At 43.1% G+C, this 15,877-nt stretch overlaps 1 protein-coding gene across 2 annotated transcripts in view; it reads right to left on the bottom strand.

Annotated features, from left to right (window-relative positions):
- LOC124550757 (caspase-1-like) overlaps nt 1-13,041 on the bottom strand; it is a 189,675-nt gene extending 176,634 nt beyond the window's left edge. The window contains exon 1 of one of the 2 annotated variants that reach the window (XM_047125483.1): nt 12,962-13,041. The gene's annotated coding sequence lies outside the window, so the exon portion shown is untranslated. The remainder of the gene's footprint in view (nt 1-12,961) is intronic. The other variant, XM_047125490.1, reaches the window with a different exon arrangement.
- Nucleotides 13,042-15,877: the final 2,836 nt, after the last annotated feature.

The raw sequence follows: 15,877 nt of genomic DNA, 5'->3' as shown, positions 1-15,877 counted from the left end.
ATTAGTGAATTCAAGTCGTTAATTTTTGAATACAGCACACCTGCCACACGCTCAGTTCACTTTTACTCCGCTCCTACCCTCGCCATTGCACAACATTAACTATGTGCTACTTGGACCTTACTAAGCTATTAAATTCACTTGCGTGTACATTTTGACCGTTACTCGCCAGTATTTACCTAATGATTAAAGCACACTCCTAATCGGACTATTTCCCAAAGAGCTGTGATGATTGAACGGGTTCGATCCACGGCCTACAGTGCCCTATAGTTCACACGGTAACACTGCCTACTTGACCCACTTAACTTGGTAGTGAGCTTATGTATCCAATCATCACTGCTAGCAGCAGTGGATAATCCTATCAGCACGACGAGAGCAGCAGACTTACCGTCGAATCCTCCTGAAAATAGTTAACTACGGTCGCCAGCTCTGAAGGAGCAAAAGAATAAATCAATTTTTTGGCTCGTTTCAAAGTGAAACGGCTTGAGTTGAATTTAAACTTAATTTTGAATATTACTATTACTGATCATTCAAGGTGATTCAACAAAGCAAATACTCTTTCAATTTCTGTGTGTTGACTTGGTAATTACTATCAAGGCTATTTATGCAACTTGGGTTAACAAAATTCTATCCTTCAACTTTATATAATGATTTTGGATATTACTCTTTGAACAATTGATATAGAACTACTTAAGTGACGTTACTTAAAAAGTTACTCAGAAAAATTTTAGTTAACTATAAAATGGCGACTCATTCTGGTGTGACCATTGCTCTTCTCAACATTCTTACACGCCAAAGTATTCTAAAACAAAAAGAATTGTAAATGAAAGAGGCGATGGTGGCCTCAGTCTGATTTCACTATACTATGTTTGAGGTTACTACACTTTACAATGAACATGCGTCGTAATTTTACTCATAACTGTATTCTGTCCTCTGTAACTGGTATTCTCCTTTTACATTTCTATAAAGTTCGAATTAACAATTACAGTCTTGCCTTGGGCAGACGTGCCGGTGCTGGTGGTGAGATGTATGTGGATAACGCAACTCTTCACGCCTCATACTCTTAATGGCGGCTGGAACCACGAGCCGTAGCACTCGTGTAGTCTACTGCACGTTCGCCATAAAATCTGGGAGCAGGAACTCTTACAATCAGCCCCAGTGGCATAGAGACGACTTCGATAACCATTCGTCGCGTTTTATTCCACAAACGGCGACGATATTCGCCGTTGCACAATCACTTTTTCGTGAGCACAGTTACACACGTCCGATCACGTCAACACTACGCAGGCCATTCTATTGTTCGAACCCTGTCTCTCCAGCTACCACGAGCGACGCTCGTATCACCAAGAGTGGGGGCCTTCCCCTACCAAATTTTTATCGAAATCATTTAGTGTTTAAGAAATTTTATATTTATTAGCCTGGAGTTAATACCAGTCATAATGATTTACTACTAGCACTTAACAACATTAAATTATACAGTAATAACTTATAATTAACAAGAAAAAGAATACATTTGAGTCCGAGAGCTTAGTGCATTGTCTGACAGATAGCGTGTTGGTACCTTTCCGCTAGTTCCCGCTGGTGTTAGTTCGCGCTGTATTCCCGGTTTCGCCAATAGATGGCAACAGGGTGCGCTCCCTGGCAGTCCCACGCAGTCTCCGACGCGCGGGCTCCAAATTACTTTCAGCCTACCATCATTTCAGTTCCGTTAGACCGTCGCTTACGCGAATAGAGTATTCACATCTCTCTCTTCTGTCATTCCCATTCATTTTAAAGGACAGCGATGATAGATCACTAAACTGTCTCTTTTTGTGCAAACAGCCACTGGACCTATGAACGTCCTTCGTACCAAGAACAAACAGCGAAGAATAAACAGCGCCAAACCTACGATTCTGCCCAACTCAGAAAGTTGTGCCAACCGAAGACTGCCGCACCCCAATACTACACCACTGGCCATTAAAATTGCTACACCAAGAAGCAATGCAGATGATAAACTGGTATTCAATGGACAAATATATTATACTAGAACTGACATGTGATTACATTTTCACGCAAGTTGGGTGCATAGATCCTGAGATATCAGTACCCAGAACACCACCTCTGGCTGTAATAACGGCCTTGATACACCTGGGCATTGAGTCAAACAGAGCTTCGATGGCGTGTACAGGTACAGCTGCCCATGCAGCTTCAACACGATACGACAGTTCATCAAGAGTAGTGAGTGGCGTATTGTGACGAGCCAGTTGCTCGGCCACCATTGACCAGACGTTTTCAATTGGTGAGAGATCTGGAGAATATGCTGGTCAGGGCAGCGGTCGAACATTTTCTATATCCAGAGAGACCAGTACAGGACCTGCAACATGCGGTCGTGCATTATCCTGCTGAAATGTTGGGTTTCTCAGGGATCGAATGAAGCGTAGAACCACGGGTCGTAACACATCTGAAATGTAACGTCCACTGTTCAAAGTGCCGTCAATGCGAACAAGAGGTGACCGAGACGTGTAACCAATGGCACCCCATACCGTCACGCCGGGTGATACGCAAGTATGGCGATGACGAATCCCGCTTCCAATGTGCGTTCACCACGATGTCGCCAAACACGGATGCGACCATCATAATGCTGTAAACAGAACCTGGATTCATCCGAAAAAATGACGTTTTGCCATTCGTGCACCCAGGTTCGTCGTTGAATACACCATCGCTGGCGCTCTTGCCTGTGATGCAGCGTCGAGAGTAACCGCAGCCAAAGTCTCCGAGCCGATAGTGCATGCTGCTGCAAACGTCGTCGAACTGTTCGTGCAGATGGTTGTTGTCTTGCAAACGTCCGTCCCCATCTGTTGACTCAGGGATCGAGACGTGGCTGCACGATCCGTTACAGCCATGCGGATGAGATGCCTGTCATCTCGACTGCTAGTGACACGAGGCCGTTGGGATCCAGCACGGCGTTCCGTATTACCCTCCTGAACCCACCGCTTCCATATTCTGCTTAACAGTCAATGGATCTCAAGCAACGCAAGCAGCAATGTCGCGACACGATAAACCGCAATCGCGATAGGCTACAATCCGCCCTTTATCAAAGTTGGAAATGTGATGGTACTCATTTGTCCTCCTTACACGAGGCATCACATCAACGTTTCACCAGGCAACGCCGGTCAGCTGCTGTTTGTGAATGAGAAATCGGTTGGAAACTTTCCTCATGTGAGCACGTTCTAGGTGTCGCCACCGGCGCCAACCCTGTGTCAATGCTCTGAAAAGCTAATCACTTGCACATCACAGCATCTTCTTCCTGTGGGTTAAATTTCGCATCTGTAGCACGTCATCTTCGTGGTGTAGCAATTTTAATGGCCAGTAGTGTAGTTCTAAGTTCTAGGGCACTGATGACCTCAGATGTTAAGTTCAAAAATGTGTGTGAAATCTTATGGGACTTAACTGCTAGGGTCATCAGTCCCTAAGCTTACATCCTACTTAACCAAATTATCCTAAGGGCAAACACACACACCCATGCCCGAGGGAGGACTCGAACCCCCGCCGGGACCAGCCGCACAGTCCATGAATGCTACGCCTCAGACCACTCGGCTAATCCCGCACGGCAGATGTTAAGTCCCATAGCGCTCAGAGCCATTTGTACCTTCACCATATACGTATTTTCACAGGGTATAGACAGGAGAACTCTCTGCATTTTCCTTCTGGCTATACACAGAATTGCAATTCGGATTCAGACTACACCGTAGAATAGCATCAGCAACTGCAGAATTTTCTAAAATCTTAATGCGGACCTCGGATGGAGGAGTTTTTGTAACAGGAAACGTTTTTAGATTTGCGGAAGGCGTTCGATACGGTATCCTACACAATACTTCCCCATAAAATAGATTAAGAGCCGGCCATAGTGGCCGAGCGGTTCTAAGCGCTACAGTCCGGAACCGCGTGACTGCTGCGGTCGCAGGTTCGAATCCTGCCTCGGGCATGGATGTGTGTCTTGTCCTTAGGTTAATTAGGTTTAAGTAGTTTAAGTTCTAGGGGACTGATGACCTCCTGATGTTAAGTCCCATAGTGCTCAGAGCATTTGAACAACCATTTTTGAACAGATTAAGAGGAGTAGTAAACAGGTGGTTCCAGTCATATCTCATTAATCACTTACATAGGGTGGAAATTTCACAGATCAATAAAGATCTCTAGTACACAGCGTAACATCTAATAAATGAGCGCTAAACACTTCAGCATAAGATCCTTACAGGAATGTACCGAATTCGGTTTTTGATCTACATGAATGAGCAAGTGTCGTGCAAAGACACAAATTTCGGTTTGCTGACACAGCAGTATAATAACTCACAAGTGTTATTTCTGTGCAAAGCTAATATGCTAAAAATGTGCACAAATGATAAGAGGAGAATAAGGTAACACTTAATATAAAAATACCGAAGAGTATGACCTTCAGTATTAACAAAAGTAATGTCGGTATTAAATGGTGGCTCGGTAAGATGTGTAACTAACACAAATTTTTAAGGTTGGATATAGACGGCAACTGAGCAACTGAAGCGGAGAGATTGTATTACAAGGAGAACAAAATAAATTACATCTGCATGCTATGCTCTAGCGTACTAGAACCAGAACTTGCCTCAGAGTAACTTATTATGCACATTCAATAGGTAAGTTACAATTGTCTGGGGCTCAAACTGCCAGAACTTAAGAAAAATTGTCAAGTCACGAAAAGGGCTTTTAGGAGCCAGTGAAAGCGAATAAGTGGTCTCACTGCGCTGAGTTACTTACGGAGATAGGTATTACAGTTGCCCCATGTGAATATATTTTCCAAACAATGGTGTTGGGATGGATTGTTTGGGGAAGGATACCAAACAGCGAGGTCATCGGTCTCATCGGATTAGGGAAGGACGGGGAAGGAAGTCGGTCGTGCCCTTTCGAAGGAACCATCCAGGCATTTGCCTGGAGCGATTTAGGGAAATCACAGAAAACCTAAATCGGGATGGCCGGACGTGGGATTGAACCGTCGTCCTCCAGAATGCGAGTCCAGTGAAACAATAGTGTGTATAAGGAAAAATAAACACTATGATACTATAAACATCTCTATACACAAGACAGCAAACAGAACACAGCATGTTGTTATCAATGGAGAGACGTTTACAGACGTTAAAGTAACCTCTGGTGTGCCACAGGGGAGTGTTATGAGACCATTGCTTTTACAATATATATAAATGACCTAGTAGATAGTGTCGGAAGTTCCATGCGGCTTTTCGCGGATGATGCTGTAGTATACAGAGAAGTTGCAGCATTAGAAAATTGTAGCGAAATGCAGGAAGATCTGCAGCGGATAGGCACTTGGTGCAGGGAGTGGCAACGGACCCTTAACATAGACAAATGTAATGTATTGCGAATACATAGAAAGAAGGATCCTTTATTGTATGATTATATGATAGCGGAACAAACACTGGTAGCAGTTACTTCTGTAAAATATCTGGGAATATGCGTGCGGAACGATTTGAAGTGGAATGATCATACAAAATTAATTGTTGGTAAGGCAGGTACCAGGTTGAGATTTATTGGGAGAGTCCTTAGAAAATGTAGTCCATCAACAAAGGAGGTGGCTTACAAAACACTCATTCGACCTATACTTGAGTATTGCTCATCAGTGTGGGATCCGTACCAGATCGGGTTGACGGAGGAGATAGAGAAGATCCAAAGAAGAGCGGCGCTTTTCGTCACAGGGTTATTTGGTAACCGTGATAGCGTTACGGAGATGTTTAACAAACTCAAGTGGCAGACTCTGCAAGAGAGGCGCTCTGCATCGCGGTGTAGCTTGCTCGCCAGGTTTCGAGAGGGTGCGTTTCTGGATGAGGTATCGAATATATTGCTTCCCCCTACTTATACCTCCCGAGGAGATCACGAATGTAAAATTAGAGAGATTAGAGCGCGCACGGAGGCTTTCAGACAGTCGTTCTTCCCGCGAACCATACGCGACTGGAACAGGAAAGGGAGGTAATGACAGTGGCACGTAAAGTGCCCTCCGCCACACACCGTTGGGTGGCTTGCGGAGTATAAATGTAGATGAAGATGTAGATAAAGTGAACGTCGGTAGCTAGAAAGAACACCAAAATGAGAACCCAAAACAGTATACGATTTCGGGGGGGGGGGGGGGGGGGGGGGGTTATAACTCTATCATAAATTACCTCACAGGCATTACAGAACTATCTTAAGTGGATACAGCGTATGTCTTATTAAACTGTGAAAGACAATTTAAATGAAATAGAAAAGTAACAAAGGCAGCAAGTAATACTGAAATGTAACCGTCTTAGACAGCTTGTAATGTACTACACTATATGAATGTGTAATGAAGAACCAGTTTCACCCACGTATTATGATCCTGTATCTTGTCGTTTCTTGGATCATACGAAATAAATGTGTAATGAAGAACCTGATTCACCCACGTATTATGATCTTGTATCTTGTCATTTTTGGGTTCTGCTCATTTACTATGCGAGGTACAGGAGGAACATCCTAGCTCACTTCTTCCACCACTGCAAAGGTAAATGATATAGATATTAGCGTCAGTGGAAATGAGAAACAGCTAACACTCAACATAGCTCACAAGTATGATGGGATCTCTGTCAAATTCCATACAGAATTTTCAGGTGAATTAGCTCCCATTTTAACCATAAAACACCGTATATCCCTTGAACAAAATCTGTGCCCAGTCACTGGAAAAAAGTACAGGTCATACGAGTCTGTAAGAAGGGTGACAGAAATGATCCACAGAACTGTCGGCCACTCCCACTGACACCCATCCGTTGTAGAATACTAGAATATATTCTTAACTCAAGTATAATGAGGTATCTTGAGCAGAATAACATTATCCATGAAAATATCTTTGATTTCGAGAACATCGGCCATGTGAAACCCAACTTTCGCTCTTCTCACATGACATGCTGAAAACCATGGGCATGGCAGTCAAGCAGATTACCAAAAGCATTTGATTCAGGACCAAACAAACCTTGATTGAGAAATGTATTTAATAAACCTCAAGATAGGTAATAAATGTCATAAGAGAGCGACAACATGTAAGTCGCATGAGAAAGGATGCATATTTGTAGCAGGGCAGTGGCGGATACATAAAAACCTCAAGGAGGGGGCGCTGAATATATCTTGAGCTACCTTTACTGACCCTACGACTTATCTTAGAAAATAGATTAATGAAAGGCAAACCTACATTACTAGCATCTGTAGACTTAGAGAAAGCTTTTGACAATGTTGACTGGTATGCTGTCTTTCAAATTCTGAAGGTGTCAGGGGTCAAATACAGGGAGCGAAAGGCTATTTACAATTTGTACAGATAGCAGATGGCAGTTATAAGAGTCGAGGGACATGAAAGGGAAGCAGTGGTTGGGAAGAGAGTGAGACAGGGTTGTAGCCTCTCTCCGATGCTATTCAATCTCTATATTGAGCAAGCAGTGAAGGAAACAAAAGTAAAGTTCGGAGTAGGTGTTAAAATCCATGGCGCCCGCCATATGTATCCGCCACGATAGCAGGGAGGTCATATTTGCAAAACAATCGAATGTTCACAAATTTACTAGTAATTATTAAAAAACTGTCACAATAAGTCTGTAATAATTGTTTGAGTAGATAAAACTAAATGTACGAGGTGGGTTCAATAAGTAACGCAGCAAATCTTTTTTCTGAAAGCAGATTGATTTTATTTATAATTCCAATGCACGATATTATAACCCACTCTTTTGGTTACAAAATTCTACGTTCTTTTCACATAATCTCTATGCAACGCGACGACCTTATGGGCTGCGAGGGGTAGCCGCGCGTAGTGTCCGCTGACCTCAGTAGTTTGGTCCCATACGAACTTACCACCTACAACCACGACCTTAAGGCACCTTACTGGAGAGCCTGTAAGCCCGCATAGCACCACTCCGCTGGTCGACAATGGAGTAAGCGTCCACGTATTGCTTCTTCCGAAATCCATCCTCCATTGGGAAAAAAAGGGGAAGTCGGAAGGGGAGAGGTTCGGGCTGTAGGGGGTATGAGGAAGAACAATCCATTCAAGTTTTGTGTGCTCCTCTAGGGTGTGCAGATTTATGTGAGGACTTCGTTGTCATGAAGAAGACTTTTGTTTGTACCTAGATTAAGAGTTTTTTTTTCTTTATTGTAATTTTAACACCTTGACAAGGTAGGCCGACAGCAGCAATACTACGCCGCTCTTCAGCCACAGATAATACAAGTAGAAACAGGAAGACATACAAAAAACAAAACAAAATGATGGACAGAAAACAGTAGACACACTGAGTAAAAAACACGGAGCCGTTCACAGGCGTAGTAAAATAAAAAATGGTTAGCACTGGTACACGAATGTAGGCGAAAGACACACGTGAACGATGGAGCGTGGGCAGTGAAACACTAAGGCACTAACACGATGGCACACACATTAAAAAAACCGATGGTGATGATCTCCGGCGCGCGAAAGTTCACTGTACGTGTACGAGTCTGGGGACCTGCCAAAGGGGAAAAAGCAGGGGAGGAGGGAGACGGTAGGGTGTAGATTCCAGTGGCAGAGGTTGATGAGAGGGGGAGGAAAGAAGGTAGGGGGTAGGGGAAGCCCAGGGGAGAGAAGGGAGGGAAGAAGTGAGGAGGGAGAGAAAGGAGAGAGGGTGCCCTTGGGAAAAGACACAGGGGGTGGACTGGGAGGATCAAAGTTGGTAGGAGGGGTAGATGGAGGAGATGTGGGCATCATCAGGGAGGAGGAGTTGGCGCAAACCACCTTGGGCGAGGCTGTGGAGAGTGGAGAGATGGAGAGCAGGTGGGACGAGGGAATACAGGCATGACAGCGGATGGGGGTGGGAGAGGATGGGAGAGACAAGTGGGTGAGGGGGATCAAGTTTACGGGAGGTGTAGAGGATCCATATCCGTTCAAGGAAAAGGAGGAGGTATGAGAATGGAATGAGGTCCTACAGGTCCATGTGGGGGAGGGAAGGCGGATGCGATTGGCGAGGTGGAGTGCATGGCGTTCTAGGATTTGAAGGGATTTGTAAAAGGTAGGATGGGCAGAGATCCAGGCGTGATGGGCCCGAATAAGAGTGATCGCACATTCTAATATTGCAGGAGTCAAGGCTGTGTGTAGCTGGCGGCACATAGGAGTTCGGACAGGTTTGCCCAACCTGGTTGTGATGATGGCAGACGCCTCACCCAACGTCCCAAAATGCTTTTGTTCACTGCGAGGTCTCCGTAGGCAGTCTGCAAGCACTCATGAATGTCTGGATGCTCTGGTTTCCCGCCAAAAGAAATTCAATGACAGCTTTCTGCTTGGAACGCACCTCGTTAGAGACACCATTTTGAAGGTAATGTATAGCACTGCCATCTGTCAGGACTTCATGAAACTATAGGAGTTGAAGTGGGATAATTCCACGATGTCCCACAGCAAATTTCGCATCTTTTCACCCTAAATTGGCCGAGAAGAAAGTGTGTCGCATTACTTGTTGAACTCCCATTGTAATAACAATTTTTAAACAAAATAATAAATATATTAATTGCTGAAAGAATGTAAATAAGATCATGGCTATGACGGCAGTGGTCAGTATTAATTTGTCTCAGATGTTGTATCTCTTAGTCTTCCTTGTTGTGAGTGCTGTGTTGGGCTCTTGTGGATTATCCGAAAAGATTTAGTAGAACTGTAAAGTGAACTGCATCAGAAAAGGCTTTATTTTGCGCTTTTAGCTACGCAGCAAATCCCCAGGATAGAAAATTACCCCTGACTGAGCTCAGTTAAGAATGCAGTCTCTGTCTGATGTGCTGCTGTGAAAATTACTTACATCACTACTTTAACAGTTGTATTAATGTAACTAAAAACAGCTCACGTTTGGAAGCATTTTTTTTAAAACGTGTTTAGTCCAGCCATTATAACACCAATGTGCAAAACTAATGTGACAGTGACTGATAACGTTCTTTACTTGGGTATGAAATTTATGGTAAGTTCCTATGGGACCATACTGCTGAGGCCATCGACTACTTAATCTAGCTTAAAATAACTTACGCTAAGGACAACACACACACACCGATGCCCGAGGGAAGACTCGAAACTCCGACCGGGGGATGCGCGCGAAGCGTGACAAGGCTACCCCTCGCGGCTTAGGTATGGTACTACATCTTGGCTAATACTGTTTGCTGTTCTGATTTCCCAACTCAACTTTTAATATTGTTTATTGTGTTGTATAATCAAAATGTTACGTGTATGTGTCACTCATGTAGGAAACGAAATCTATTTAGTTGTTATGTGCTTATACTTGACTAAACCCCTATCGAGTATATAATCGAATGTCGCTAAATAAGTATGGTAGCTGAAAAGAGATGAGAGACAAATTTGAAATCAAAACTGGGAGCCACATAGTGGGCTAAGTGACGTAATTTTCCGAGACTAGATGGAAAGTAATGCATGGCAGACGAGAAAAGGAGAATAGCACCGGCAAAGACATCTTCCCTCGCCAAAAGAAGCATCGTAGAAACAATAGCTAAATATTTCACTCGCGGCAATATAAGCTGTGCTCTCAGGTTCCTTCCTAACGACGCTCTCGGAAATCGGGTCATATTCAGAAATAAATAGCCAAATATTTGTGACAAGCAAGGAATACAAAAATCATTGTTGCTCATTTCACACGAAGAAATTTACGGTGAAGTCCTAGGTTCCTGTCTCAACACACCCTTCGAAAACACGACATATTCGGAAAGCACGGCCACATATTTGTGTTAAACAAGAATACAAATGTCATTCCTCGTTGTTTGACTGGAAGTAATTTCATCCGTAGTTTTCTAATCAGACAGAAATCGAGGATACTTGTGGACATCGATGTGAACAATAAATCGTCTGCCAAGAAAGTCATGTGTGCAGTGTAAACAACAGGAAACAATAGTGCAAACTTCTTGATTCTCGTTGCTGCCTCTGAGCTAAAAACAAAACAATCATACCAGTCTTACAGTTATGGTTATTTGTTGTAATTAGCTATTACCTTTTATTAATTATCGTGTAAAAACTGTTGTATAAAATTGCATTTACGCACAACGCACCCAGTTCCGAAGGAGTGCTCTATTATCTCTAAATAATATCGAGTATTGCAAAACATAGCTGAATTAGGGTCATAAGAAAGTCCAGAATGTGTTAAAAACTCTGAGATACAAAAAAGTTAGTCCCTGTCAGGATGCAAACCTCTCTGCTTACAGTTCCCAGTTCACCTACTACAACACTTCGCTGTAGTGCAGTCATGTTATATGCTATATGATTCTTATTTGTATCCAATGAAGGCTTTGTCACCGATAATGCATTAACTGACTTTTAATTAGAAGAAATCATACCAAGGCTGACCTGTTTGTGATATATCTTCGGTGTGACATTTCCTTGATACGGCATGCTGCGAGTTATAACGGAAAAACTGCAATATATAGGTTGACTCTTACACAGTGCTATTTATTTATTTAAACAGCGCCGTTACTGGGTTCGAACCGACAGGCTCATCTTCAGACAGCTAGTTCACGTTTTACATTAGATTTCGCCTTTTGTTTCCCCAACTGACGAAATTTCCTTGGCTTGGTGGTGCACTACAGCCAAAACAAGATGTGAGACAACGTCTTTTTAACTATAATTGTGCCTCACAACGATTTTAAGTGAAGTAACAAATTACTGTTATTAAAGGGAAGATGTTTCGGTTACTTATGATGAAGAATCCGCGCCATTATGTTCCAGTGCAGGCTGCTTATCATCTTGCAGCAGCGAAATCTAATGTACAACGTGAACTAGCTGTCTGAAGATTAACCTGTCGGTTCGAAACCGGTAACGGCACTGTTTAAATAAATAAATAGCATTGTAAAAATGGCTGGTTGCCGTAATCCTATATGTAAGAGTCAACCTATATTTTGTACGCAGCCAGGGGCTCAAAATGTCAGTCTTTGACAAACAGCGTAAAACTGCAAAGCGTGACGAAACCAGTATGGAACCAGTCGCATCGAGTGACGCTTCGTCTTGACGTCACTTCCCACAGCGCCTGCTAGCAGAGAGAAGAGTGAGGAAGTTGGGTGAGAAGACAACGCAGGCTTCAATTTTTGCTAGTATCGAGTGGTTAAAGTGAGATTTGAGACACCATCGGCGATACAAAAAGTCGGAATACAAAATCAGAATTAAGGAACTAGTAATGATATAGTTCACTGACAGTAAAGCAAAATTCAAATCAATGTTGTTGACAAGGTTTTTATGATAAACTGCTCAGACGTCAAACAATACGAAAAGTGTCGTCCAAACATTTCAATTCATCGACAGTTATTTGCTAGAGAACATACCAAATAATATTTAGGCGGCAATACATAAAACCTCTCTACATTATTCATGGTATTTTCCTTTTGTTTCTAAACACCAAATAATGTTAAAAACAACTCTAATTTTTCCCTTCAGTACAGGTGACTTCCTCACTGCTAAAAAGTTTATTCAATGAAAATTGTTTCATCAGTTCATGTCCTCATTTATACACAATGTATGTTTATTCTTTGTGCAGATATTGCAAAACCTAAATTATTTTTCGGTCCTTTTTGCGAAAGAAAGCGTATAGGAAATGTATCCAAGTGTTCGTGCAACTGTCGCAGTGTGTCATGAAAACAAAACGAAGAATCAAATGCAGACTGACAGAAAATCCACGACAATGACATAAGTGAATACAGCGAGCATAGATTATCATCCGATATTAGCAAACGACCCCGTGAATGCCACCATCTGAAACGCATTTTGGAGTATTTTGAGGTTCTGTTTTTCTGTCAAGTGTGAAACGTCCTTGAAGCATCTGACATTTCTGCCCTGCCTCTACGAGTACGAACGCTTGCTGTTAGCGATCAGACTCCTAAAATTCCACGTCTCTAGCTACTTTTTTTAAGGGATCAGATTTTAGCGCACGTGTAGAACTCGCGACCGCACTTTACTCACCGAGGTGCTGTCGTGTGTCTCGCTGCTCAAATGACTTATCAACTACTGTCACAGCTAAGAGAGTCTGACTTACTGATAAACGAAACCAGCTAACACTTTTCCGGCGCTCCCTTACTGATAAAGCCCGGCCAATGGCGACATCCGCTTCTCTGGCCGACTGGAGCAACGCAGAATACAGTAGTTTCCTTGTACAGCTAATCTGTCACTTAGCGTTCCCTAGCGCTTTACTTTTTTCAGATTCGAATTCATGCAATAGTATGGTGGTCTGGCTTCAGTTCCCTGTCTTTCTTGGCTCTTTTTGCTTTCCGATGAGTCTTTAACTTTCTCAGAATGTTCACGTTTTCGTTTCTCCGTCCAGTATTTTTGATTATAATCACAAAATTAGTATGGATTCATGAAATCCAAATCTACATCGATGACTATGTAACACTAGAATGAAATTTTCACTCTACAGCGGAGTGTGCGCTGATATGAAACTTCCTGGCAGATTAAAACTGTGTGCCGGACCGAGACACGAACTCGGGACCTTTGCCTTTCGCGGTCAAGTGCTCTACCAACTCAGCTACCCAAGGACGACTCACGCCCCGTCCTCACAGCTGCACCTCTGCCAGTACCTCGTCTCCTACCTTCCAAACTTTACAGATGCTCTCCTGCGAACCTAGCAGAACTAGCACTCCTGAAAGAAAGGATATTGCGGAGACGTGGCTTAGCCACAGCCTGGGGGATGTTTCATATCAGCGCACACTTCGCTGTAGAGTGAAAATTTCGTTCTAGAAACATCCCCCAGGCTGTGGCTATGCCATGTCTCCGCAACATCCTTTCTTTCAGGAGTGCTAGTTCTGCTAGGTTCGCAGGAGAGCTTCTGTAAAGTTTAGAAGGTAGGAGACGAGGTACTGGCAGAAGTGAAGCTGTGAGGACGGGGCGTGTGTCGTGCTTGGGTAGCTGAGTTGGTAGAGCACTTGCCTGCGAAAGGCAAAGGTCCCGAGTTCGAGTCTCGGTCCGGCACACAGTTTTAATCTGCCAGGAAGTTTCATATCAGCGCACACTCCGCTGTAGAGTGAAAATTTCATTCTAGAAATATTCCCCAGGCTGTGGCTAAGCCATGTCTCCGCAACGTCCTTTCTTTCAGGAGTGCTAGTTCTGCTAGGTTCGCAGGAGAGCTTCTGTAAAGTTTGGAAGGTAGGAGACGAGGTACTGGTTATGTAACACTATTTAGAAGGTCTCTTTAAAGCTTTGGATGCCGGCGACAAAGCTACTCGTATTCTAGATCAGTCTAAAAAATTGACGCAATTGACCTTTCCATTCATATCCTCCAATTAGTCCAAAAGGTTTCAGAGGAATCACAAATCAATGTTTAAGGCCTCACCGAGAAGACAGACAGCCGTGATCATGCAGCTCTGGACAATACGACTGCCACAAGATAGATACACTGAGGTGACAAAAATCATGGGACACTTCCCGATATCGTATCGGACTCCCTTCTGCCCGGCGCAGTGCAGCAGACGTGACATAGACTCAACAAATCACTAGAAGTCCCCTGCACGAATATTTAGTCTCTATAGCTGTCGACAATTGCAAAAGTGTTGCTGTGCAGGATGTTGTGCAGGAACTGAAGTCTTGATTACGTCCCATAAATGTTCGATGGGATGCATGTCGGGCAATCTGTGTGGACAAATTATTCGCTCGAATTGCCCAGAATGTTCTTCAAACCAGCCGCGAACAAATGTGGTCCGATGACAAGGCGCATACTTATCCAGAAAAATTCCATCGTTCCCTGGGAACATGAAGCCCACAAATGGCTGCAAATGATCTCCAGATAGGTGAACATATCAATTTTCAATCAATGATAGGTTCAGTTTGGCCAGAGGACCCTGTCCGTTTGAGGTGTAGCGCCGTATACCGGTCCTGCCTTGGAGGCGGTTAAGTAGGAGATGTGTATCAGAGCTGGACAGTGACAGATGGTGACGCGAGACTGGACGCGCACGTAGTTTATGTATCAGCCGATAGAGGACAGTATTGGATAGGGGATTGTGATTTAGTTTCGATTGTGTCCACTAGAGTGCACTAAAGCAATAGAATGTTTTTCATAAACTGTTCTAGTATTTTCATAAAGTGTTATTATGTCTTTTTGTGTATGTAAAATGTTGTAAATGTGTTTTAGCAGAATGCATGATGCGTGATTATGGTTTAAGGTTAACATGAAGATAATTGTTTAACGAATTATGTAGTGGGATTTAGTGTGGGAACATTTCGAAGAAGTATGGATGTGGACAAAGGGGATTTTTGTAGAATAGATTTGTAAAGTAAGTTTATGGTAAAGGGAAAGTTAATTCAGGTATAAATAACAATAGTAAATAACTTTATGCATAAGCGAAACTTCAGCATGTTAGATAATTACGTCGGTAAAAAGTGCAGTCGTTAGGTTTACTATATTGCGATTGGTTATTGAGGAAAAGTGCTGACTGACGCGGGAGAATGTTGTTTTGCTATTGGCTGTTGAGTAAACTGACCAATGGTAAAGCAATATTCTTCGCGCCCCTTTCTCTGCTGGTAGGGAAGACTGAAGAGTATTCTAGAGAAGAGTCGAAGCCTAGCCATGAAACAGTCCGGGCGTGTGTAGTAGTAGTTCCGATGGAAATGATAAGTTGCAGGATCTAGCAACGTTTCATACATCAAAAGTGTTGTAAAGTGACGGCATAATCATTCCGATGGGTGTGTAGAAATTTCGGAATTTTTAAGTGAATTTTGTGACGAGAAGAGACATAAATTCCACGTGGCGTATTGAGCAGGTCGGTGGCTAAAAACTGTGACTGCATTAGGTACCGACAGACTTAATATTTGGCGAGAATTCTCAATCAAAAACAATCCGTATTTTTGTAGCTATTACGTTTTCGGGAAATGCAACGCTATACACTT

This window comes from Schistocerca americana, chromosome 1 (assembly GCF_021461395.2).
Source record: "Schistocerca americana isolate TAMUIC-IGC-003095 chromosome 1, iqSchAmer2.1, whole genome shotgun sequence".
Lineage (NCBI taxonomy): Eukaryota > Metazoa > Arthropoda > Insecta > Orthoptera > Acrididae > Schistocerca > Schistocerca americana.
Note: the sequence above shows the minus strand (reverse complement) of the source record. Positions and strands in the feature narration are given on the sequence as shown.